This window comes from Dermacentor andersoni, chromosome 6 (genome assembly GCF_023375885.2).
Source record: "Dermacentor andersoni chromosome 6, qqDerAnde1_hic_scaffold, whole genome shotgun sequence".
In the NCBI taxonomy this organism is placed as follows: Eukaryota; Metazoa; Arthropoda; class Arachnida; order Ixodida; family Ixodidae; genus Dermacentor; species Dermacentor andersoni.
The window spans coordinates 36,175,073-36,202,535 of record NC_092819.1 but is presented as its reverse complement, the minus strand read 5'-3'; the positions used below and the strand labels follow the sequence as shown (position 1 = coordinate 36,202,535).

At 51.9% G+C, this 27,463-nt stretch overlaps 1 long non-coding RNA gene across 1 annotated transcript; it reads left to right on the top strand.

The window, feature by feature from the left end:
* Positions 1 to 389: 389 nt before the first annotated feature.
* Positions 390 to 2,700, top strand: LOC129382315 (uncharacterized). Its single transcript, XR_008610397.1, has 2 exons — positions 390 to 746; positions 1,354 to 2,700. It is a non-coding gene; the product is annotated as an uncharacterized lncRNA (long non-coding RNA).
* Positions 2,701 to 27,463: the final 24,763 nt, after the last annotated feature.

The window sequence follows — 27,463 nt, the reverse complement described above, 5'->3', positions numbered from 1 at the left end:
CTTCCCAGAGAGAGAGAGAGAGAGAGAGAGGGAGAGAGAGAGAGAGATCAGTAAAAAGCGATGTCTGAGAACAGTGGGGCGGTGTTAATTGGGACAGTCAGCAGAAGAGCCGAGCCCTAAATACGCTATCCACTCAACATTCGGAAGAGAAGAGAGCCGCAAGCAATGTCAGAAGTAAGCTCGGACTAACATGGATGAGTGGAAGCAGCGGGACGACAAGAGACGGCCCAAATAAGGTCAGATGGAGGACACGCGCGAAGACAGCTACCGTCGCAGACGCTATCGGGGAACAAGATACGAACCAGGGCAAGCGACCGGCGGTGTTCGAGTGTCGAAAAAGAAAACAGCGCTGACTGGGCGACGATGGCTTCACCTATCGCTACACGTGCAGACAGTGCGATACAGCCTTGATCGTATATCGTACCTCTTGCACGAATGCCCTCAAATACCGATTCACACGGCAGGCAGAACTCAGTCCGCCGAACAAGTGTGACGCAGCCCCGGCGGTAAAATAATTCGCGCACTTGCACGAGCGAGCCACAGTGTATGGGACTTGCGAATAACAACCACATGACCACAACAGGTGGCGGTGACGACGAATGAATAATGACGACAACGAATGAGTCTACGGCACGATGACGGCGACCGCATGACGAAGCCATCTGCAACAATTGACGACGTCCGTGATCGATGCCCGATCGACTCAAGATGCTCTCGCAGTGACAATATCATCCACTCATGGATAGGTGGGTTCTACTGATTGTTTCATTCTTTCTCTTTTTATTTATTGCTCGCTTTCTTTTGTGGGCGTGACACTTATTTTACATGTTTTGCACCTCCTCCTTCTGGCGTCTTTATTATAAATAGCTTGAAATAGTCTGACCTTACGTAAAAGCCCATTTCTCGGTGTTTCACAGCCTCAGTTCTTATTCCTTCCGTAACTACCCCGTTCGCATAGTTTGTGGAGCCGCAATTCAGAATCGGCCACCAACAAACACAGCGTTTAACCATTTCGAATACTCCGAATAATCAGGTACAACTGGTAAGGCGAGGACAGCTTTACCTAACAGGAGGAAAGCAGGCGGCGTCGCTCAAAGGAGTGGAGGGGGATGACCGAGAGAGAGAGATGAAAATGAGAGAAAGGCAGGAGGCTAACCAGAGTTAGAACTTCCGGTTTGCTACCCAGCACAAGGGGAAGGGAAAGGGGAAGTAAAGACGGAAAGAGGAGCGTGACAAAAATAAAAGCGTGAAATTAAATAAAGAAAAAAATGACCGAGAGAAACAAATCGCGAGGAGCAAGAAAGAAAGCGCTGCTCCAGCAGCAGACCGTCCGGTCCTGGGTTCCTCACGCAGGCTGACCTCGGGAGCGGGTAATGGAAACAGCATGCGCCTGGAGACTGGGTTCCCAGGAGGAGACCCAGCAAAGGAGACGACGCCGAGGGAAGCCACGGTGCCGACGCCTGCCGGGATTCAAGCGAACGAGATGGATGGAAGCGTAGCGGCACGCGGCGACGGGGACCGCGCATGGCGGCTTCGGGTCGCCGCCCTTGTGCGGTCCTCTCTCCCCACCATCCCACCGAGAGCGGGAACGCGCGCCAATGGCCCGTGAACACGCTGGCGGCGAACGCGACACAACAATCACCGGCCGCGCACGTCGACTCCCATGACGCGTCAATGGGCCGGAGGCGCGGCGTTATTACGAAAAGTTCACACAGGCATCGCCGCGCGCTCGCTCAGAACGGGCTTTCTTTCCTGCCGTTGCGCGCGGCCGCGTAAAGGTGAGTGGCTATTACAAAAAGTGCGCGCACCGTATTTTGCCCGCGCCTGCAGTGCAGCGACGACGGCACTCTTGCGTAAGCGCGCAACAGAAGCCGCCTCGACGGAGCGTGTATAGCGGTGGTCGCGAAGCGGAAAATTCGTCCATTTCGGCGCCCCGCGCGAGAATTATTACCGAACGCGCGTGACCAGCGGGAAGCTCACGTTTCCTTAAATACGTCGACCGGCGAGTGTCACGGAACGCGGCTCCGCACTTGGCGTGCAGAAAAAAGAAAGAAAAGCATTATTTTCCTCCCGCAGTGCGGGCGCTCGAGGAGTGCAAGCGAAACCAGCATAGCTTTTTGCCATGGTTGAAAGAAACGTCGCAAGCAACTGTACGTTGCCGAAGAACGGAGGCCGTGGGCTCGATAACGTAAAGCTATTCCAAGCTTTTTTTATTCCAATTCTGCAATCAGCCCTCAGCGATTGGTCAAAAATGTTTGGGGGCCACTCCCACTTCGGCCGTCTGTCACGCGACATCACGAAAACCGCGATAGCTTCCCCACCTGATATGTCGTGTACACACTGTGCATGATTGGACCGAACAAAAGAAGAATTAGTTATTTCTAATTCGACGCCTTTTCGCCATTAGACCTCTGCTATTGGTCAAAAGTATGCGGGCTGCGCCCACTTTGCCTGCCTGTCACGCAACTTCACGAAACCACGAAAGATCACCGCGTCAAAGAGATGCGTACGCGTTAAAGACGCATTAATATGCCGAACGAAACTGTCTTTTTTTTTTTTTTTTTCTGAATAGCCATAGAATGCCCCTTTTCGAAAGGATGGCTGCCGCCGTTCACTCAGGGCCTGGCTACTCGCACCTGCCGGAGTGCTTGGGTTTATTTGCGTATAATAAAGCTTTTTGCGTGACCGTGTGACGCTAAACGTTGCGTGACGTGTTGAGCCCTTTCGGCACGTTTACGACCTCGCTCCGCCAACTCTTCTTTGCTGAGGATCCATCTTAGCGAAATTTTTGACCTTCCATTGCACGCCGCCGCAATTGTCGACGAACCACTGCAGTCAAGTGAAGGAAAGCGAACTAACTGCGGACGCCAGCACGACCCTCTTCATCCAGTCATCTATTTTCAGAGCGTTGGCTGGTTACGCAAATTTAACGTCAGGATATTGGAATAGATTTACGTTATAGGGCCCCACATGTGATTTCTCAAACCTAAAATATTAAAGAAACCGTTAAGAAAAAGACGAAGGTCCTCCTCCGTATGCGCAAAACTCGAAGAAAGACAAAGGACACAATACGAGTATGCCCACGCCACGTTTCCTCCGCAAATAACTATTTTCTGAACTTCCCTATACGCTAACCGCCCTGGTCTACAGTTGTGCGCAGATGACGCCTGAGATGAAACCGAGTCAGGGTGCCAGCACCTTTTGCCTTGTGAACGGTTGTTTGTCTAACCGACGTGCCAAAGAACGAAAAAAAAAAAAAAGTCCTCCTCTGGGTGCAAAACGACGCGCACTCATATGCAGAACAAGTTGCGCTAAGGTACCTGAAGACGTCCTACCACGCGACCGCCTGTTCGCAAAGTAGTCTGCCAGCCCGCTATACCTACCTGCATGCTACACTGCCCGGGAGAGGGCTAGAAGAAGGGGGTCAGATAGAAGATGGGGTCGGATATAAAAATCACGACTTGTAACCTTATTTTAATTATAGTCGATGACATTATAAATGATGCAGATATAAATCCCAATGACAGCTTTCAAAGGTGGACAATTGAATCAAAATAACCGACCGGAAAGTCGAGGGCTTGACACAGCTCTCATGGCTAGCGGCTATCCTCAATATGCGCCAAATATAAGCTTTGGCAGAGAGCGATAAATCAAGAGAGTGCTGCATACTCACTAATGTTTGACGGACGTCAAGAAGGCTTTCGCTATTGTCATAGCGATTCAGTGCCAAAATATCACTTTGAGCCTTACTTACTCTGCCATCTTTGACTGATCTCGAAAGCGGTTCAATCACGTGCACTGTTGTCCTTCGACCTTCAATGTACTAGTCCTCAATTACCGTGTATTCCTCTTAGAAAGAGAGAGAGAGAGATCAACCTTGCAGGAACATGTAGCTGTCCACTTCACCGTGAAAGAGCCCACTCAGACCAGATCGCGTAATAAGACAGCAAGCTGTCCACAGCCGAGGGCCGGTGGGTGTCGTTCACCTAACGCCAGGCCTGCCGCCCCCCCCCCCTCCTTCTCCTCCTCCACTGCTGCCCCCGTTATTTCTCCTTTCTCTTCTATGCATAAACGATAAGTGTCCTCTCGTCCAAGACGACGACGGCCAGGCACAAACACCGAGCTCGGCTCCCGGGCCCATCCCTACTCATCGGAGAGAGCGACGATTACGACGGCGGCACGAACGACACAATCAAAATGGAAGCCGAGGCTAGCCGACGCTCGGACGCCGCACATAACACACGCACGGTGAACGGCAGCAGCAGCAGCCACGAGGAGAAGGCACGGAGGGAGACGGCGGGGGTGAGTGGAGGCCCTATCGCGGTAACGGCGCCATGACCGAGGAAAAACGCTCATAGAGAGGGGAGGGGGAAGGATCCGGATCGATTCTCTCGCCGGACGAACGGGAGCATCGCTATAAGGACAGCGACGCGAGCGCCAGGCCTGGCCGTCGCGTTGCGAGCAAGAGGCTCGTCACACCGACCAGCAAATGAACCGTGGGAAGGGTTCATAAAACGGCTCCGCGCCGTGGAGGGCGACGGCAAAGGCGGACGCCGCCGCCCAGCGCAGCGCACCGAGCGTATATGTAGTATTACGGCCGGCTGCGCTCTCTCACCGACGGAAGCGGAGGATCCGCGGAAGCGACGCATTTATGCGCCGAGAAGCGGAAAAAGCGCTCGCGACGCGCAAGTTGGTCCTACATCAGAGGAGAAACGCGCGATATTTAAGGAACGAAGCGGAAGAAGAAAATAAAGAGGTAACCAAATGGAGGGGGAGAAGGGGGCAGTTAAAAAGAAAACGGAGAAAGAAGGAAAGGAGGCAGCAAGCTACGGTCTAACGACCTGCGGACACACATTATACGAGCGCCGCTACAACGCCCGCGAGCGCGCACGCGTGTACGAGCGCCGGCCAAACGAGCAGCAAGCACTCTCGGGTCATAAAACACGCCCGGGATCAAGTACGCGCGCATCGCGCCGAGGTGCAGGTACCCCGGTTTTGGTAAAGATACGGGGCTCGGAGAAAAGACACAAGCAAGAAGGGCCATTCAACGAACGAAGCAGCGGACCAAGACGAAGAGGACGCGAGCGCCACAAGTGAGGTCGAGGAGCTCCTAAATGAAGCGCGTGCTTCTTCCAGCCTCCCACTTCGGCCGGTCTCGTTCTCGCGTTCGCGCCCAGGCGCGCGCGCCACCTTGAGCAAAAGGCTCGATGGCAATCGAGCCATGTGCATGCGCGCGCCAGCGCCGCAAAGGGGGGGCATCTAATATGTTCCTACGCTTACGACCGCTCGTGCGGGCGCGCGCGGCATTCTTTAGTGTAATGAACGTTCTCCGCGCAGCTGGCGCCGGTGCACTCCTTTATATACGGTTCAAGGTGCGCCCTCGTTTCCTCCCAGCCGCCTTGCCCGAACGTAACGGCTTCCGCACCTTGGGACTGCTCGCATAGCGGCAGCCATTAACAAACAACGCCGGCAAAATGATGCCGATCTTAACGGACGGGCCTCTCTCTCTGGCCGTGGAAGCGACGGGCGCGCGCGCTGAAAAAGACACGGCGAGCTAGAGGCGCACCGGGTTAATAATACAGTTACGTGGCCCAGGCGCCGCACCGACGCGGGAGCGATTTTCTTCGCCAGGGCGTTGCCCACATACATACACCCGTCGCGACGACAGAAACGGGTCTGTGCGCGAGGTCTATTTAGGCAAGCCCACGTTCTCCTCACGGCGCAACAGCTGCAGGAGAAAACCTCGTACACGTCGGGAGCAAGCCGGCGCCGTGGCCACACTGCAAACGTACTCGAAAAGTGGAGGCAGGAACCACGTGGTCACCCGACGGGCTGGCTCTTCGGAAAGCGACCCCACGGACGTCTGTTCGCACCACGTGCGTATTCAATGCTGCACGGATGATCACGGCCACTTTGGCTTGGAAGTGTTAGACGTCGCTAGACTCTACAGCGTCAGTAAAGGCCAAACACAGAGCGGATTCGTAATGACTCGCTTTTGCCCGCAGGCGACGAAAGCACTGCTCTAATCTCGTTATGGAACTTTGTCATCGAAGCTGGCCTTCACAGGGCGACTGTTAATCTTGATGTGCCCCTTTCCTTTTTTTTTCCTTCTTCCCACAAAGGCCTCGAACCATCCTGTACGATTAAAGATGCATTCACTTCTTCAGTGAAGCACAGCACGTGCACAACTGTCGCAGCCCGTCACTTGACCTAAGCACAAAACACCGCGGGAAAACGCGCGCCCGGTGAGAGACCATTCGCCCACGAATTTCTAAAGATGCACTCAAGAACAGGAAGTATACTACCGCGATTAAAATACAGAAGTTTTTTTCTTTCTTTCCTTTTTTTCTTTATTTCATTCACTGCAAGAAATGTAGGCACAACACTGTATACGTCCAAGTCTCAGCGAGTATAAGTACGGCAGGAAATGTGGAACTTACCGTAATTAAGCCTTGGTAATAGCAGCGGCGTCATCAGTCTGCAAAGAGAAGAAACAAAGTGCGGTCAGGAGCCATCACACGGCTACGTTACGATACAAATGTTTTAACCTTATTCAACTTTAGCCTTTATTAAATTACCAAATAATTGATAGTCAATAGACTACGCTGTTCATTTACTTGCGCCACACGTAGAACAAACGTCAAGACAAAGCTATACACTTTCTGTCCGTCGGTTGTCAGGTCGCCGGTCGTGTGAAAAACTGAGCGCGAAAAATAGTAATCAGGGAGCCTTGGTCGCTGCACAAACCGAACAGCAGGCACAGCCGCATTATGTAATAAGTCTGCGCGGTATTCATGGTACAAGACTGCGTCACAAGATGTCGATACTAGCGCCGCTCCTCGCCCGGTTCGGTCCCGGTATTCCGCTGCAATTCCCTACAACATCGGCGAATATCGCACACATCCAACAAGAAGACCGACAAGGGAGAGGTACTGCCTGGAAAAACGCATTAAGCTATAGCACATACTCAGGGCAGGCACCTCAACCAGAAATCTCCAGCACCCTACCAACCATAAAGGCGGCGGCGTCGGGTGAAATATAACGGTGAAAGTACGCCCCTCAGCACGATGAGAATGCGAAGTCAGGTGCACGGGAAAGGCTAAATACGTACAAACCACGGAGCGAGCCAAAGCGCGTCGACGAACACGGTGTACGATAACAGGGGAAAAAAAAAGGAAATGAACGCATAAAAGCGAGAACAAAATGACGATAAACGGGGATACACTCCAGCGAAGCGTAGACATGTAGGAACTGCACGTAGGGGCCAAAGGCAAGAGCGACGAGAAGGTTACACAACGGGAGGGAGACGGGCCGACCGGCTCCCGAAGCCATGCAGAACGGGAGAAGGGGAGGGAGGGGGTCTTCCTTATCACACCGACAATAAAAGAAACCCGCCGCCCGGGCCCCGAGCTCGGATTACGACGGGCCGAACGGCGGACGAGCCTCGCGGAGGAAGCTGGCAGGGGCCACTAATGGCTGGACCGGTGAACACGACTGGTGGCTTCGGTCCCGCAGGTACTGCGCACAACGCGAAGGCACCAGCCCCGGGCTCTTCGGCAGCCCCGCCACTGTACTCTCACGTTACAGCTGTCTGCGCGCGGGGCCTGAGCTCCGAAGGTAGGTTGGTATAGAAAGAAAGAAAGAAAGAAAGAAAGAAAGAAAGAAAGAAAGAAAGAACGGGCCACGGTAAGAACATCTCATTCCAATTACCAAAATGCGCGGCTCCGCGAGCGACGAAAGGGGAGGACGGGGGAGGGGAACTCGGGAAGCCAGTCAACTGAGACATCGAACGTCGCTTTGGGAGGCACCGCGCTCGTCGGCGCAAAGATACCGAATTCGCCCGTCGCGGATTTTTCTCTTTTCTTATATTTCTTCTGTGTTTCACTGTCGCTTGTGCCTCGAGCCTAAACGAAGAATTTAAAACGCACCGAAAACTTCGAACGGCAGAAAAAATATATTTCACGTTCTGTCTTTAAAAAAAACAACAACATTATTTTAAAGAGCCCTACGGTGAAATTAAACACAAGCAGATTTCCGCAAATACTCTTAATAAATGAAGGGATTACATTGCGACAGGTATATATATATATATATATATATATATATATATATATATATATATAAACTTCTTCGAAAAAACACACACACCTTATCCATCAGACGAGGTGAAACAAAGTGAACGAACGCTCTGGAATGCGGCTCCTACCTCAGATAAATCTACACATATTTGGCCTTGTAAAGCCACGCTCATTGATTTCTAGACGAAGTTAATTAACACACAGCCTCAGTTTCCATTTCTCTTTTCTCGATGTAAAGGGGAAAACGAACTCATGTTTGCATGTTCAGAAACTTGGCAACATTAGCACTTAATATGTTCAAAGGATTACAATATGGCACTGGCAATTAATTGCTACCATGCCTTCGCGAGTCTATACGGATGCAATTACAGCATGTCAACACCGACATCTCCCTTCTTACGGCTTAAAGAAAAAATGTAAAAGAAACCGCAAGGAAAGGCACACATTGGCTTGTATACCATAGCCCGGGTGACTGCCGAGTTGAGGCCAAGGTCCCTTCAGTATTGTCACTAGCGTAGAGTGCGAATCAAATCGATAGCCAAAGCTCACTGAGCGGCCAGTGGAACGGAGAGACCATTAACGTCGGGCGGACAAACTGGCGCCTCAGCACGAAGAAAACAAGAAGAAAAGCCACCTGTATGCGCACATTAGGTCCGGTCGGCTGACAGCTCACGAAATCGTGACTGATGCCAAATCTAAGGAGTCAATCTGGACGCGCCTAGAGCTAGACGAAGGGCGTCTCGCGCTTGCGGACATTTCCGGGCGATCGATTGGACCAACACGCCAGACGGAGCAAGATAAGCAGAGGCCCGAAAAAAGATGGCAACAGGAGGAAGGAGAAAGCGAACGAGCTCGGCAGCATCGTGGAGAAGCAGAGAAAGAATGCAGTAAAGCAAAAGGACAAGGAAAGATGGGAAGAAAGGGGAGAGGGAGGGGGAAGAAAAAAAAAAAGGAACAAAAGTGTTTCGCCGATCCACCAAGGCCGATAGAACAGTCGGAGCGAATGATCGATTGGTGGGCGAGCGAGAGTTGCGGCTTCCGTGGCATAACGCGAAGATTCTTCGCTACAGCGGTGCGTGCCTTGCGGAGGAGAGAGAGAGGGGGGGAGGGAGGGAAGAAAAAGCGGGGTGAAAAAAACGGGAGAGCGATGAATCGCATGCGTGCGAGCTCGTCACGCTGCCCGTGCCGTCAGGCATCGCTCACGACGGGCGCGGACGGGCGGACAAAGGGGGTGAACAGGATTACCGCGAGCCGAAGACGAGTGGCGACGGCGAGGAGGTTGCGAATGGAAGGACAATAATGAACCTCACTCAGGGGGCCGTGTCAAATTAATGGGCCCCCCCCCCCCCCCCCCCCCCGAACCGGAGGCAGCGTTCCGACCACTGCCGGAATGTTTATAACGTGCGACCGAATCTCGGTGTGCGCGGCAGGATATATATATCTTAGGCGGCCTGCTCGTTAACCGCGGTGTTTCGAGAACACAAATCAAACCGACAGCTTGTAGACAGAAGCTCAATCACATAACAACGTTGTTTAAACGGTTGCTCAAGATCCGGCTAGCGAGAGAGGGTTCGTCATGATGCAAGGTTAACGCTTCATTCAGGTAGGCATAACACAGCGGGAAATATACGGGCTGTTTCGGTTTTCTTTATTTTTTCCTATCTGCATCCGACGACGAAAGGCAACCAAATAAGACGTTGGTTCAATATGAACATTACAATGATTCGAATGCAAACTAGGTAAACTTGCAACAAAAACATCCTCTACATCCGTTCTCAGTGCAGTACGCTTCACCGAGACATACAGCAGACGCTGAATTCATTATGCCGAATATTATGACGGGGTAGTTATAAGGCAGAATACGGCTGACAATATATACCTTTTTTCTTCATCGGCCTTCACGAGAAGGGCATTATCGAGAGAGGTGGACATTGGTTGCAATTGCAATGTGCGCCATAAATTAATTCAGAAGTCAATTAGTTATTTTTTGATAATTACGTGAATATATGTTTCGATTTCTCGTGCTTGTAATGTCCGCCACGACGAATAATCAATCTCAATGACAAGAATTATGCTATATCTGCTACAGGCGATTTTTTAAAATTCCGGTAAACTTAAAAATGATCAGCCCGTATACCATGACGGATGCTCTGCAGCTAGGTTAAGACCTCCAACCGGACTGCACTGACGCCACGCGTCTTTTCCACGTCGGGTGTGGCTGGGAGTTTCCTTCACGAAAGCTTATTTATCACTAATTGGAATGGCTGATAGTCCTGCATGTGATGTCTGCAGATGCGAGGAGAACATTGACCCCTTATTGTGCTTATTGTGCCCCTGTCCTCAATTTCAAGCACAAAGACAATCTTTGTCCAACACACTGAGGAAACTAGATGATCGTCCTCCGAGTGAACAGACAGTACACTCTCCCCAGCGATCATCGGCTCAGAAGGCAGTGAATCCACTTTTGTGCTTTCCGAGAACGTTTGGTCTGCACGAGCGCCTTTGACTGAACGACTGTCTGTCTGTATACGTCTCTATACACTCTCTCTCTCTTCCCCTTCTCCCTTCCCCCAGCGTAGGGTAGCCAACCAGGTTCTTGACTAGTTAACATCCGTGCCATATATATATATATATATATATATATATATATGTGCAGCTAGGTAGCAAACAGGAGACTTAATATCTGGTTAACATCCCTGCGTTCTCTCTTTATTTCCACCTCCTCCTCTTCCTCCTGCAGCTAGCGTATAGCAGAGGCAGATAGAGCTACAATAAAGGCTCAATTCCCTCTAACGGGCTCTGTTGTCACCGCCTTCGTGACAACCCCGACTTCCTCGTTTCGCTCGTTTTGGAAAGACCTTGCTCGCAGTTGTTCCAATGTAGCGGCCCAGTGACCCGAGCCCCTAAAAGGGGCCACCTTAAATGAGGCGCGTGCCGACTACGCCAAAGTCCGCAAAGTGTGCGCGGCGAACGAAGGCCGCAGGGCCTGAGCCAAAACAGCAGGCGAACAATCCGACACTTGTCTGAACAGGAAGCGCGACACAACGCGGGGCTTGTCTGCCGGCATGGCTGAGATCTCCAGCAGTAACCACGTGGAACGTTTCTCCCACGTGTTTTCGGCATCCTTTGTCGCCCGGAGCTGGCGAGTGTGCGGGCTTGATTTTTTTTTTTTTTGCCTCATTTTACGTGCTAACGTATTTTGATTCTTCTCGCCCTTCACTTGCTCGGATAATGACCAGCCTCCGTAAATGAATGTATCGGACATTCGGCACGACGAGTGGTAACAGAGGGGAAAATGAAATAGTCAACGATGCCCGATGCTTGCTCTTTCCCTTTCCTTAAGACTACGATATTACTACTAAAAAAAAATGACCCCATGAACTGGACTGTTGTTGACGAGTCCTTAAATCGTGTCAAATACGACCAGTGGGACTGGAGTCACAGCACCAAATGAAATCGCTAACTATAGATTATAAAATCTGCGAAGTTCATTTCTCCCTTAGTGTTATTTCTTCTCCCTCTCCCCCCCCCCCCTTTTTTTTTATCTCATTCACATCAACGTGAAGTAGCAAAACAATTATGCTACTTGCGGCAAGCGCAATTTTTTTCAATCAACTTTCTTTTTTCTGTTTTGCTGCATTAGGTAAAGGTCGCCCCCTCCCCCCTCCCCGATTCGATCCGGTACTGCAGCATTCACATGTCTCGCCTACGTTCTCATCTTCGCCCCTGTTCCTTCAAATCACACGTCAGCACCTGTCAACAGTGCCCCACGGACCACCGCGCGAGCGCGCTGCACCCACCACCGACCCCTTCCGCACACTCGGCGGCGGGGTCGAAGTCCGGCCAGGCGCGGCCGGCCGGCCGGACGCCACCTCTTCTGCAGGCATGCGGGCCAAACGCGGCGCCGAGCGGAGCAAGCGGGCGCAGTCGACGACCTGGGTGCGCGCGCTCGCGTCGATTACCGCGGGTGCCCGCGTTAGCCTCGCTGCCCGGATTGGAAAGCGGGCGCCCAGCCCCCATCACTTCCGCGCGAGCGGCAAAGCAGGCGACGTAAACGCGCCGCCTTCGAAAAATGCCCCGTAATAACGGCTTCGATCGGGCGCTAGCTCGCCCGGCGCGCTCGCAAGAGCCGGTCACGATAACGGCACAGCTCCACACGCCCGCGCATACGCAACTGCGGAATTGCGCAGGAAGAACACGACCGGCATCGGCACCCACAGCCCTCGGCGTGCGTACAAGGCCACGCACGGGCGCACGCACATCCACACACAAACACACAGATTCGCCCGGTCACCGCGCTGACGATTGCGCAGCGTTGCAACGCGTATAACGGTGCCGGTCGCCGATGGCACAAACTAGTACAAGGCGTTGCGTAACGACATCGGGTTCTTAGAAGCGCCGAATGGAAGGGGGGGGGGGGGGGGCGTACAGCAAACGTGTACAGCTGCATATACCGACGGCGTTACCTCGGAGATCGCGGATGATTCCAACGGGATGCGCTATAGAGATGCGCCCACCGATAGGGGAGCGGCGAGCAACGTGTCCGCAATTAGACGTTGCAAAAACCCTTCCTGAACGCGCAGAGTTTTAATACCGAGCGTATCGAGGATGAGTATGACATTGACGTCACTAGACCACCGCGGGTATTATGAGTAGCGATGACAGGCAATGTACCATCAGTATAAATCGAAACCTGAACACACGTACACACATTATATATATAATATACACACACACACAACAGCTGCTATGCGAAATTATATATGGGAATGTCACGTCCAATTCTTCGTCCAGTTTCCAAGCATGGTGAAGTGCCACGCGTACGTTCTTCAGTCTAAATGTATAAGCCACGCTTATAAATGCAGGCGTCAATATAGAAATGTAACAAGACACTCTAGTAGTTGGCTGAGCCTAGTAGTTGCTCTGGTAGATTACATCTTCGCGTTTCAATGCTGATTGTAATGAATGCCGGTATATATAAGCGTTCAGCAGACTGCCAAAACAAATTTTCGCAGGCATAGTATCCCAATCAACAGGAATCAGAGAAGTATTAAAGAAAGAGAATAACTCTTTAGCTACAGTACAGTTAGCGCTAAAAGCAAGTAATGCCATCTACTAAACACAAGGTTATAAGCTTCTAAGCCTGCGTTAAACATTAAATCTGGTAAAACACGTCTTCCTACGTATCCGACACCTTACGAAGTTCTCCGCAAGAATATATTAATTAAGAGAGCCAACGCTTTTCTCTTCATTCCAATACACAGATAAACAACGAAAAAGAAAAAAGAAGGTAAACAGAGAATCCACCTGCCCGTATTCCATCAGACGAGAAAGTCGTCGGGAAAAAAATCCATTTGCGGCACGAGAAGCCCAGCGCCCGTTCTAACCACGCCACTGAAACACGGTTCCTTACTCACGATAGCAGGCGCGCGCCAAGAAACTCCACCCGTTATGAAACATCACGCCGCTCTCTTTAGGAAGACAAAAAAATAAAAAAAAATTAATAAAAAGAAACAAACAAACTTACAGCCTGCGACAGCACTGCTAGAGAGTTTTTTTTTATCCCTCCGCCTGACGCGGCTAATAAATGCCCGACAGAGCATCATTTATCCAGAGAGCTCGTACCGGAAGAAATAAAGAGAAGATATGGAGAAAAAGAGAAGAACAGCGGGGAAAACAGCGCCGCGAAGTATACAGGAGCTCAAAAACACAGCGGCGTTCGCGCTCGCGACGCCCTAATTACGCGCGCATGGTCCGTGCATACAAGCAAGCAAGCGCTCGGGTCAAAGAGCGCAGCTCGCTAAAACCAACAAATCGATTCGCGCCACGGGTTTGAAAGGAGGCGCACACGCGAACGGGGCGAAAACACAAGAAATATGAACGTATAGGCAGAGAGAGAGAAATATATACGATATAAAGCACCGTATATATATATATATATATATGCGAGGCGCGAGTATGTTATATGGCGGGCGCGTGCGTGTGCTGCCAGCTCGCATAAAAGCGAAAGGAAATGCGACAAGGGCGGCAAGCCCGCGAGAGCGACCGGCGCGTGTGATGATGCTTTATTTATGTACGACGTATTAAGTCGCAGAAGGCAGCTGGAGTGATTGTGCGAGAGGGAGAAAACGACACGGCGGAAGGGAGGGATAGCTTGACAGAGCACGCGAGAGCGCAGCTAGGGCGACGGGCAAGGAGGAAAGTGCATGGCGCACGCGAAACATGCCATCGATGCAAGAGGGCAGGGAAAAAAAAAAGAACGCGAAATCTGAGTGTGCGCGCGGGGAGAGAAAAAAAAAAAAAGAAAGAAAAAGAACAGAAAGCTAAACGCGGAACAAAGACCGCTCGCTTATAGTAACACCTCGCGTACGAACAAAATTTATGAAAGTTTATGCTAACCGGACTGGATGCTACTCGCAGTCTCTATAGACAACATGGACTTCCATTTGGTACACTGGGCTCGACGTACAACCTCAGAAATGTCGAACAGTAGACGTTTTTCTATACTCGGCCGTCAATTATAAATCATATCACCATTACTGTATGCGAATTTGCAAGAATTATAAATACGAGCCTGCGCAGACGAGAAAGCGCGCGCTGTGAATACTGCGTCCACATACGCACGCACGCACGCTCTATACGCTTACCATAGTTGCCAAAGAAGACTCCAGTAATAACGGGAAAAAAAAGAAGAAAAAGCTTTGTCGACAACGAAAGCTGCGCAACACGACATGGCATATATCAGCTAGCAAAACATGCACCGATCTGAAACTACGCGCTTAATGTTAAACTGTTAGCTTGGACGCTCCAGTGGTACAGCTAACGCACCTGAATCGACTTGCGCTTGAATAAAGTTTCTACATGAGCCACATGTATTACACTTTTAATATTATAGTATCACAGAAAGAAACAAATGAAATGTTTTCATACAAGTAGTCTTCCTTCTTCGATCGTTCTTTTTTCTCTTTCTTCGTTTGTTATCGAGGAAAGCGTGAGAATCAGCGTTATTGTTTACAATAAGCGGAGAGCTGTGAAATAATTGTACGATAATTGGAGAGCATAATAAGCGGAGAGTTACTGCGACTCGTTTTCACTGTATCACGAAACGGTGCACGATCGCGATGCGGGGGCAAGGACGCAGGCGGCGGTAGCAACAGCAACACACACGCATGTATGCACCAGCATACAGAGGTCACCAGCAAAGCCGAGAGAAAAATAGAAACACAAAGAAAGCAATCGGAGCGCGGGCAGGAGCTCGAGGCTCACACACACAAGCGCCGGCATGCGGGGGAAGAGAGAGAGAGAGAGTTGCCCCTCGCCATTCACACAACAGGCGTGGCGCTAAGAAGAAACGGGGAAGGGGGATCTCAGAAACAAGGAGCTGCCTGGGACCGCCATTTTTATCACCCGTGCATCACGCTGCTTTGCTCCCGCTCCTCTCCTCCAGGGGCGCTTGAGTTCGAGCGCAATCGACGGTGCGCTGAAGATGTGTAGCCGAGAGCTTTCAATGTTCCTAAAAGAAAGAGACTGACCTGAACTGCAACGACAATTTTACAAGTGAACTATATACGTGTGCTCCGATTCGAAACTTTATCGATTCCGGTTGTGTTTGTCCAACGAGAAACGCGGCTCACATAACGAGGTAAAGAAATGGATGAATTACGTTGAGATATAATCAGAAATAATTTTTTCTAATACAGACTAAGTGGTGCGAAAATGCGGAGCTACCCGTTAAAGTGAGAACAACAAAAGATATCGCTGTACCGAGGTGAGACAGATGAGATGGGAACGGCTGATCGAGGGTTCGACGAAAGTTCCCCTCGTTAAGTAACATGATAAAAAATTTGCGGTCACTGACTACGAACGGCTGTTGCATGCCTTATGACCCCGCACGGGCTCCGAAGCGTTCCTGTTTTTCAACTTGACTTGGTCAGTGTTGCCCGCAACTTCCTCGGATGGGAACGCTGCAGCTGTTCCATTTAAATGAAAGTGTCCCATTCGCCTAATTCGATTATACGCAATTACAGGCTACTGGTGTGTTCCTGGGTTTATCCTTTTTCTACCGCTTAAATTCCTGAAGTGCGCTTCCTACAGCAGACCGACTCTTGGCACATGCGTTCTCCATTGTGGGTACGTACGTTCCTCGTTTAAGGCTCGTCATATAATCAGCATCAGCTGCAACTGTAGCAGCCGAGCTATACGCGCGAGAGAGAATCCTGCATTGAGCAGCAGAGCCGAGGAGGAAGCCCATCAGGCTCGCACAAATATATGTATATTTCTGTTTTTTTTCTTTATTTTATTAATCTCGTGCCTGACAATGTGGCAGAAAAAGAGAAAGAAGAAGACAACAAAAAAGAAGCAATTCATCGCAACGGTATACGAAGCCACGCAGACGCACTTCTCAGAGCGATGCGGAATTACACTGTGTCGGTGGCAATCGGTGCATGCCAGAACACGAGACGCGAAACATGCGTGCAGCAATCGAGTGTAGAGCTGTCTTCCGCCAGTTTAATAGCGTGCACAAACTTTCGACGAGCGTTTCCCCCGCTCCACGTGAAACCAACATGCGTTGCACGCGAGCAGGAATCGCGCAAGCGCGCTGTTTGCACAAAGGGTGGAGGCTGGCATGACAATTTACGTCCGACGATAATGCAAGATATAATTAAAAAATAAACGCAACCTGCAGCAGTGCACTAGAAGCACGCGCGAATGCCATAACGAAGCCGCAACGTACGAGGATGCTCCGCAGGGGTCCACCAAGATGCTCCAAGACGGGGTCGGTCAATCTGCAAAACGATGGGAGTCGCGGAGGTAATCGGATTGAGCGAGCGGACGGGGAGGGGCGCGCGAGAGCGCAATTTATGTTGTGCAGGCCATTAATTACGAGTGCCCTTTTATTCTCCGGTTCTCTCGCAATTATATCACCGGACAGATCCGACCCTGCGAGCAATGTTGAGAGCACCTGCCTCGATTCTCACGCTCTTTGCGCGGGACAAACGCGTCTCCTCCCGAAAATGTGTTATTCTTTCGCGGATCTTGCACAGTCGATTGAAAAGGGCAAGCCGTGTGTCGCACAATCGGGCTTTGCGCGTTTATCTGCAGCTTCATTCACTCTCTTGAAGCGCCGTAACAAGGTCTCGCAGCGAGCACACGTAAGGGAAAGGGAAAACGTAATTCGTGGAAATAAGGCGCGACACTCAGCTATTTGTACCGGCCACTGTGGACAAAGCACGTTCCAGTTCGTTTCTGATACAATTATAGCGAATCCACCCTAAGGCAAACATTCGTGCACAACGAATGGTCTTAAACATATAGGCGCAAACGTGCAATCTCTTACAATGCATGGCGTGAATGACACAAGAATAGGGACGTCCGAAACACCCGAGGAGTGTAGACGCCGCAAACGCTCAGCCTCTGATCAGTGTTCGCGCGACCGACATACAAACCTGCCGATCAACTATACTGACGTTCGAAGTCGCTCGGTGAGATGCAAGAACACCGAAAGAAACGATGGTAGAGGCCTCCGCAGGAGGACACGAAACTCGTCGTTACGTGCACAATCAAAAACCTAAGCAGGGTTGTCAAAGAAGGCACGCAATTTGTGCGCGTTTCGCGACGGAGCGGCACTCGCTACCCGTCTGGAAACAGGCTATTCACATCTGTTGGAATCGCACCGCTGGCCCGAGTTGTTGGGGTCTCGGTGCTGACGCCCGATATTGCCAATGGGTCGCAAGCCCCAAGGGTAGCGTTGGCCTGGCGGCCTGGGGCACTGGAAGCATCCGAAGGTCCCGGCAAAGCATGAGAAGACTGGTAACAGAACAACTGGTTTATTCTAACATAGCAAAAGAGCGGCCGGTCAGGTCGACCGAATTGGAGAGACGGGAGAGCACGTAACTCAACAGTACAAATCGGAGCCTCTCCCCTGGCGTCCGGGGGCAGCTGCTCTTATACTCTCGGCGTCGCGGTCCAAAAGGGAAGGAGGGAAGGTCACGGGATGAAGGTCACGGGACGGCGGAGCATGAGCCCACGACGGCGCGAACTGTCGGGCCGAGAGACCTGCTGAACCGAGTGTAGTGACGCATCGCCAGCCCTCACCCACACGACGGCGCGAACAGTTGAGCCGAGAGACGTCCAGGCTCCTCATTCGGGGAACTCCGCTCCCCGGCTGCCGCGCTTTGACAAGCGAGGGCACACACACACACACGCACACACGAAGACACGTGGCACTGAAACACGCCTGGACACGCTTGGCGGGTAGGCGTTGCGGCGGCGTCGAACAGGCCAAAATGTCCGCCGTTTTGAACAAAGCCCCGGCGTCCGTTGCATCCGCGCCGGCATTACCGCGCGTTGTAGGCGAAACGTAACAGACCGCCCCGCCGGGGGAAGGAGATCCCGAAGGTCAGGGGACTGCATCCGCTGTCCGGAGGGATGTCGCTCGATGATGCTCATAACCGAAGTTGGGCGTCCTTGGGCGTTTCTTGAGCGCAGCGCACAGAGAAGGCCTCGTTCTCACGTTCAGGTGCACACAGGACACTGCAAAGTGACTTCGGGAGAGTTGACATTTTTGTTCTCGTTTCCGGCAAGCGTTAGAACCACGCCAAAAGTCAACCGCTCAGTCAGCAAGCACGGCACAACCCTCACTAAGCCCTGCCAGGCTCTTCCCCCTTTTATACTGCTGCCTAGTTCCTTACAGTAGTTTAGCAGCACTCAGAACGCGTCCATAAATCGGAAAAATTGCACTAAAAAGCACATCATCACTTTGAAACACTACACAAAAGCAATAAGTTAAAAATCCTGCCTCAGGAAGAAAAACATCAGTAACAAGCAATTTTGAGGCTGATTCCCACGTTAGGGGCTTCGACTTAAGCCATCGGCGTTACCGTTGAGACTCCCCTTTTTGTAACGCACCTCAAAGGAATATTGTTGCAAAGCGAGGCTCCAGCGCAGGAGGCGGCCATTTTTGGGAGAGATGGTCTGCAGCCATTGGAGAGGGCAGTGATCCGTTTCAATGATAAACCTCGAGCCAGCTAGGTAACATGACAATTTCTGAACGGCCCACACGATACACGCACACTCTTTCTCGGTGGCGCTATACGCCTGCTCACGACTGGTCAGCTTACGACTAGCATACAGGACGGGGTGTTCTACTTCTCCATTTTCCCGTTGGCACAGTACAACGCCCATGCCTCGCTCACTAGCATCACACTGAACAACGAACCCTTTTGTGTAGTCGGGCGATCGTAGCACAGGCTGGCTTGTTAGGGCGCTCTTTAGGGCGCTAAAAGCTCTTTCCTTCGTCTCATCCCAGACGACTGTTTGCGGCTCTGTCTTTCTTAGAGCATCCGTCAAGGGAGCCGCGATATCAGAGTACCTGGGGATGTACCTCTGATAGTAGCCGGCGACACCTAAGAACGACCGAATATCGGTCTTCGTGCGCGGTTGCGGGAAGTCTCGCACAGCGGCCACCTTTATTTCAGAGGGGCGGCGACGACCCCGACCAATCACGTGTCCGAGGTAGACAACCTCGGCCTGTGCTAACTGGCACTTGGGAGCCTTGACTGTCAAGCCCGCATCGCGCAGGCGGGTTAGCACTGCCCGCAAGTGCGCCATATGCTCAGGCCAGGATGCGGAGAATATCGCTACGTCGTCTAGATACGGTAAAGCGAATTCTTGCTGTCCCCGCAACACTTTATCCATGAGGCTTGAAAAGCAGTATGGCGCGTTCTTCAAACCAAAACTCAAAACTTTAGGACGGAATGTCCCCATTGGTGAAATGAACGCCGCATACCTACTAGCCTCTTCTGTAAGTGGAACCTGCCAATAACCCCTGAAAAGATCTAGGGTGGAAATAAACTGAGCGCTACTCACTCTCTCAAGGCGCTCCTCGATGTTAGGGATCGGATAAATTTGATCCTTAGTGATGGAATTAAGCCTGCGGTAGTCGACGCAAGGACGAGGTTCCTTGCCCGGTACCTCAACTAAAATCAAAGGGGAGGTATAATCACTCTCACCCGCTTCAATAACACCGAGCTGTAGCATTTTCGTTACCTCAGCCTCCATAATATCGCTCTGGCGGGGTGACACCCGGTACGCCTTGGATCGTACTGGCTCTGGGGAGGTAAGTTCTATGTCATGAGTAAGGACAGAAGTCCTACCAGGCCTCTCAGAGAACAGACCTTGAAACTCTTGTAAGAGCTGGTGTAGTTCGGTTTTCTGCTCAGGCGACAGCGATGCTTTACTTATTAAGTCACTAATGACTTGATCGGTGTCTTTCCTGTTCGTCACTGAGCCTAGTCCCGGAAGCTCGACCGGAAGCTCTTCGGGAACGTTTACCATCATGCACACCACTGCTTCCCGTTGCTTATAGGGTTTGAGCAGATTACAGTGGTAAACTTGCTGTGCTTTCCGCTTTCCTGGCAGACTCACCACGTAGTTAACGTCCGACAGTTTTTGAACAATCCGTGCTGGGCCCTCCCACTGCACGTCGAGTTTGTTCTTTAGCGATGTGCGCAATATCATGACCTCATCGCCCACCTCAAAACGACGGGCCCTGGCTGTCCGATCATAATAAACCTTGGCCCTCTGCTGGGCCTCTGCCATTGCTTCACCTGACAACTCCTGTGCCCTTCTTAAGCGTTCGAGGAGCTTAAGCACGTACTCTACCACGACTGGGTCGTCGCCCCTGCCTTCCCATGATTCTCGAAGCATGCGAAGCGGAGATCGCAGCGAGCGACCGTACACCAGCTCAGCTGGCGAGAACCCCGTAGCCGCATGCGGCGCGGTTCTTAAAGCAAACATCACTCCAGGCAGACACAGCTCCCAGTCAGTTTGATGTTCAAAACACAATGCTCTCTACACGCGCTTCATGACGGAGTGGAGCTTCTCAACGGAATTCGACTGGGGGTGGTGCACTGAGCTGTGTAACAGCCTTACCCCGCACCTTTCGAGAAAGGCTGTCGTCAAAGCGCTAGTAAACACTGTACCCTGATCTGACTGGATTTCTGCAGGAAAACCAACTCGCGCAAATATGGACAGTAGTGCATTGACTATCTCAACTGAGCTAAGTTCTTTAAGCGGCACTGCTTCAGGGAACTTTGTCGCTGGGCAGATCACAGTCAAAATGTGTCGGTACCCCGTGGCTGTTACCGGCAGAGGTCCCACTGTATCAATAACGAGCCGTCTAAAAGGCTCCGTAATGATAGGTACCAACTTCAACGGCGCCCTCGATTTGTCCCCTGGCTTGCCCACCCGCTGACAGGTGTCGCATGTCTTCACAAAGTGGTCTGCGTCCCGAAAACACCCTGGCCAATAGTACTCCTGCAAGAGACGGTCCTTAGTTTTCTTAACTCCTAGGTGTCCGGACCACGAACCCCCATGCGACAAGCGCAACAGATCCTGACGATAGCATTGAGGCACGATCAGCTGATCGAACTCCACTCCTCTGCGGTCTAGATACTTCCGGTACAGGACCCCACCTCTTTCCACAAAGCGAGCATTTTTCTTGGCGATACCTTCCTTGATAATGCAGCGTATGTTTTCTAGGCTGCCATCCTTCTTTTGCTCGGCTATCAAAGCCGAGCGGCTGACTTTTAGCAACCTGTTAAGTCCGTCTGACGTAGGCGCGATGAGCAAATCTGGAGACAGCTCTTCTAACTTTCCCGTGTCGGGAATTTCCTCTCCAGTATCTGCTGCCTTTAACGCTACAGGCTCAATTTTATTCTGTTCGGGCGTGCTCTGAATACCAGCTTGCTGCGCCTCTGACCCTTTCTCATCGTTCAACAACGTCGGCCCCGCAACTACCGCCTTTGCAGCGAGCTCCCGAACCTTCGATCTGGTTAAGGCCTGAACACTAGCCTCACCAAACAAAAGCCCCTTCTCGCGCAGGAGGTGATCGGACCTGTTCGAAAATAGGTACGGGTACTGGGGGGGCAGCATAGATGACACTGCGGCCTCCGTCTCAAGTGCTCCGAAAGGTCCTTCAATAAGCACTTTTGCTACCGGCAGACACACGCTATGAGCTTCCACTGCTTGCTTGATCCATGCGCACTCGCCCGTGAACATATCGGGTTCTACGTAAGAGGGATGAACTACATCCATCGTAGCTGCGGTATCGCGAAGCACTCGGCACTCTTTCCCGTTCACGAGGAGGTCTCGCATGTAAGGCTCGAGAAGCTTCATGTTCTCGTCAGTGCTGCATATAGACAAAAACACGACTTGTGTTTTTGTTTCTGGACACTGCGCCGAAAAGTGACCCGGCTTCTGGCACGTATAACACAGGCGCGCTTGCCTCGCCTCGCACCGCTTTCTGCGTTCGGCTTTGGTTGCCGCCGTCTCCGTACGTTCGGTCGGACTGCTTTCACTCGCATCCGCACTACGTGTATCCCCCTTTGCTCTCATGGGTGTGAACTTCGGCCTCTCAAACTTGGAGCCAAATTCACCCTTTTGACCGTCCTTAGCTCCACGAGCCCGACGCGTCACAAACTCCTCGGCTAACTCAGCGGCTCTAGCCACCGTACTAACGTCTGGCCTATCCAAGACCCAGTACCGCACGTTCTCAGGTAACCGACTATAAAACTGTTCTAGCCCGAAACACTGCAGAACTTTCTCGTGGTCACCAAACGCTTTCTCTTCTTTGAGCCACTCCTGCATGTTTGACATAAGCCTGTACGCAAACTCTGTATATGACTCACTTCTGCCTTTCTCATTTTCCCGAAACTTCCGACGGAACGCCTCCGCTGACAGCCGGTACTTTTTTAGCAGACTCGATTTCACTTTGTCGAAATCCTCTGCCTCCTCTCTCTCCAAGCGAGCGACTACGTCGGCCGCCTCGCCGGGTAGCAAAGTGAGCAAGCGCTGTGGCCACGTTTCCCGAGAGAACCCCTGCTTCTCGCACGTTCGCTCAAAGTTAACCAGGAACAAACCAATGTCCTCTCCAAGCTTAAACGGCCGCATCAGGTCAGTCATTTTGAACAATACTCGTTCTCCTGCACCGTGTGCCTGACTTCCATTACGAGCGCGTTCCATCTCTAACTCGAGACGCTTCATTTCCAAAGCGTGTTGACGGTCGCGCTCTTCTTTTTCTTTCTCTTTTTGTTCTTTAAGTTCGCGCTCATCTTTCTCTTTCTGTTCTTTTCGTTCACGCTCATCTTTCTCTTTCTGTTCTTTAAGTTCACGCTCCTGTCTTTTTGCCGTCTCCCTCTCCTCAATGGTCTCAAGGCATTCCGACAGCTCGTCATCCTCAGCTTCTAACTCAAGAATAGCCCTTAGCAGTTCTGGTTTTCTGAGTTTGTCTGAGACATCCAGACCCAACTCTCTCGCAAGCTCCAGCAATTTCGGTTTGCGCAACGACTTCAAATCCATGGCTGCTCTGAATGCTGCTTTCTCTACTGCCTACTATTGTCTTGCCGCAAACTAACCCGGTAGCAACGACAACCACAATTACCAGCTCTGTTTCTAACACTAACAAAAGCCTGGCAAAACTCAGAAGAAGAAAGTCCCGCACTCACCAAACCTTGCAGCCAAGACTTCCGCGCAGTCGTTCCGCTGCAGGCAACCAGTCATCACACAGGGCTCGTTGCGCTGCTCCCGGATGGTCGTTGTGCTGCTCAGCATACAGTCAACCGCATCTCTTCGCTGCTGGCCTCCGTTGTCGCGATCTCACCGCTGGCAACCAGATGTTGGAATCGCACCGCTGGCCCGAGTTGTTGGGGTCTCGGTGCTGACGCCCGATATTGCCAATGGGTCGCAAGCCCCAAGGGTAGCGTTGGCCTGGCGGCCTGGGGCACTGGAAGCATCCGAAGGTCCCGGCAAAGCATGAGAAGACTGGTAACAGAACAACTGGTTTATTCTAACATAGCAAAAGAGCGGCCGGTCAGGTCGACCGAATTGGAGAGACGGGAGAGCACGTAACTCAACAGTACAAATCGGAGCCTCTCCCCTGGCGTCCGGGGGCAGCTGCTCTTATACTCTCGGCGTCGCGGTCCAAAAGGGAAGGAGGGAAGGTCACGGGATGAAGGTCACGGGACGGCGGAGCATGAGCCCACGACGGCGCGAACTGTCGGGCCGAGAGACCTGCTGAACCGAGTGTAGTGACGCATCGCCAGCCCTCACCCACACGACGGCGCGAACAGTTGAGCCGAGAGACGTCCAGGCTCCTCATTCGGGGAACTCCGCTCCCCGGCTGCCGCGCTTTGACAAGCGAGGGCACACACACACACACGCACACACGAAGACACGTGGCACTGAAACACGCCTGGACACGCTTGGCGGGTAGGCGTTGCGGCGGCGTCGAACAGGCCAAAATGTCCGCCGTTTTGAACAAAGCCCCGGCGTCCGTTGCATCCGCGCCGGCATTACCGCGCGTTGTAGGCGAAACGTAACACATCACACTTGGAACGAAACGTTCACAAGTAAAAGGGGATGCGTCATAACACCGAAACAGCCTATATATAGCACCGTCGAATGCGCTAAGGCTATACGTGTTTTTCATCCTCCTTTTGTACCAATCACAAAGATGGACTGTTACGACCTTCCCGCTGACTTCGCCTCCATCGTCGACGACAAGAAGTTTAAGACATGTAACGTGATGATCACCGTGTTACCCACTCACTTCTGTGACGTTAATAACTCTCAGAGTAAATAAATGAAATGCTCCCGTCAAACGAATACTGACATTAACGTGCTCGAACTTATATGTAGATCGAACTAAGTGCACATCGAACGTTAATATACACATGGGACGCATCACATACACATCGTACGCATCATATTAAGGACGTTTGCACACAATTTTTCTACTACATTCGACCGCGCTTTAGCTGCGCTCGATAATTGAAATGCACGTTCACATACGCGAGGATGAAAATTGACAACGTGAATTTCGACAATGTCGTTTTCGGCAAGTTGGAAATTCACGCGGTCAGTTCTACAGACAGAGCTCAGCTGAAAGCCTTGCAGCCATTTTGCTGCACAGAGAGAGAGAGATTTCGATGAAACCTGAAGTCCTTGTTCTGTGCAGGGCTTCAAAGACAGGGCGATTGAAATTACATAAGGAGGACAGGAATATCCGCGTAATCAAGCGTTGCTAAACGCAGGCGGAAAGCGATCACGAATAAAGCGCAATACGCACGCACGTCATAACCATCACATTCTTCGTACGACAAGTCGCGCCAGTAAAGCGTTACCAGATGTATTTTTAAAAATAAGTTTCATCTAGGTCTCCAGCAGGTTCCAGCAGACCAAGCAGCCAAGCACCATCGAAACGCGCCGTTCGAAAGGATCTGCTGGTCCTGACGCACACGCGTCTGCCACTTTTAAACAGGAAGGCACTACTTCGCTCACATCGAAGCACCGCGGTCTGCGGTGGTGAAAGGTGCACCGCGCCGCACGATGGAATCCCGGCGAGCACCTTATTTTATCGCGGCGCTCGATCTTGGTCTGGGGGGCGCATCCTTTTGTCCGGGACTCCAGCGCGATTGCTCGCTCCCGCGAGGCTCACGCTCGGCGCGGTCACGGAGCGACGTCGAAGGAGCGCGTCCACGACCGGGAGAGACCGGTTACCGTAACACGGCCCGCCATCGCGGAGGAGGAGAGGCGCTTCGCGTCCAGCCAGGCCCGCTCGCTCGGTCGGTCGCCGTTACGAGCACGCGCGGGAGGCTGACCGCGAGAGACCGTCGACCCGCTGCTGCCGCCGGTAGAGAGAGAGAGAGGAGGGGGGGAGGCACACGTGCAGAGCGCGGGCGAGGAAACGTTGCTTGGAAGAAGGCACGCTTCACTGAACTGGCTCGTCGCGGGGCAATGTGGGAAAGCGCGCGCTTTACTACTCAGCCAGGGTCGAGCACCGTTCGGGGCCGCGGCTGTGTCACTGGCTAAATTGCCGGGGCCTATCGACATAAAGGGCGGCCGGCGAGCGCGAAACAATGGCGCGCGGCGTGACGTAACGGGTGGGAAAGGCAGAAGGTGCACGGTAAAGGGCAGAGTTCAGCGTTTAACTTTGCAACGCGACTCGACGGACTTAATTACGTTCCGCGTCGTCAGATTCACAGCTTGATTGATGCACGCTCAGCGCACGACGAGCTGTGAAAACAATATTTTGATGGTGTGCTTTAAGTAAGGTTTTACGCGCTAATGCGTTGTCACCTTTGTCTTAGCGCGAAAGCTTTCGAGTATGTAAATTAAATTTAGAAAATATTTTAATTGTTACCATCTTCGTGCATAGGATGTATCGCCCTGCGCGTCGAGTTCATTCTCGTCCCATTTAATACATCTGCAGTGCACAAGTCGAGCGGAGACCAACTGGACTCTTGGAGGAAAACACACAAAAAAAAAACCACACCCTGAACGCACACCGCGTTCTACTTAATTGTTGTCATGTCCCGTGAGTTTCCTTTGAGACAATAATAAGTTAAGCTTCCACACGAAATATTTCCCTTCCAGGTAAATTCGTGGACAGTAGTGAGAGCCATTATAAGAGCCACGCGTGAGCTTTCAGCAGGAAAGCCTCTCAGAGCTTCATAATTTCACGCGACAAGCAGGCTATAAAAGTAATAAGGGACATTAAACCAAATCGCCAGCAGGGTGTCCCGGGCGTGTGAAATAGAAAGAAAGAAAGCGTAAGCGATGTTAGGCTCTGCGTTCCAAACAAACGATATTGCATCAGAATATCTGGGAACACTCCACCGATCGCTGCCCAATTGGGAGACGCGCCATAGACGCGAGATGGCGCCACCGGCACGACTGAGGGATAAGGGTATCACAGCGCACGTTACTTGGTCTAACACAGCGCGTAAAAAGAACGGGCGAAACTATAAGGGACGCGACAGAAATGACGAAAACCTGCTGCCGCCAAGGCGCAAGCCAGGTGACGCATCTGGAGGACGTCGATCGCTGCGGTTAGGATACCCGCCGCGTTGCTCTGGTTTCCTGCACGTCCGCCGCTGCAGGACAAGATAAGCGGGCGCTTCGAGTGCAAACGCACGCACGCGGAACCACACTGAAGTAGTAATGGGGAGTAAGATGTAAAAAAAGAAGAGAGAGAGAAAGACAAGAAGAAAGCTCCGCCCGGGACACAGCCAAATAACGAAATCGACTGGACAAACAAAAGCGTATACCTCGTTGCAGCAACAAATGCAACAAAACAAACACGCCAGCGAGATACACGACAGCGACCAATGCGACGTGGATGGGAGCCATCAAGGAGGGAATGGGTGGGGAGGGGGGGGGGGGGGGCACGAGACTGAGGGGACAGACTCGAGTTTGGCGACGTATGCGGAGAGGGCGGGGATGAAAACATTAGGGAAATGACTGCGCGCCTCCGTTCGATTGGCAAATCAATCGGCCCAGCACAGAGTACAGGGCGTTCCAAGGGGGGGGGGGGGGGGGGGAAC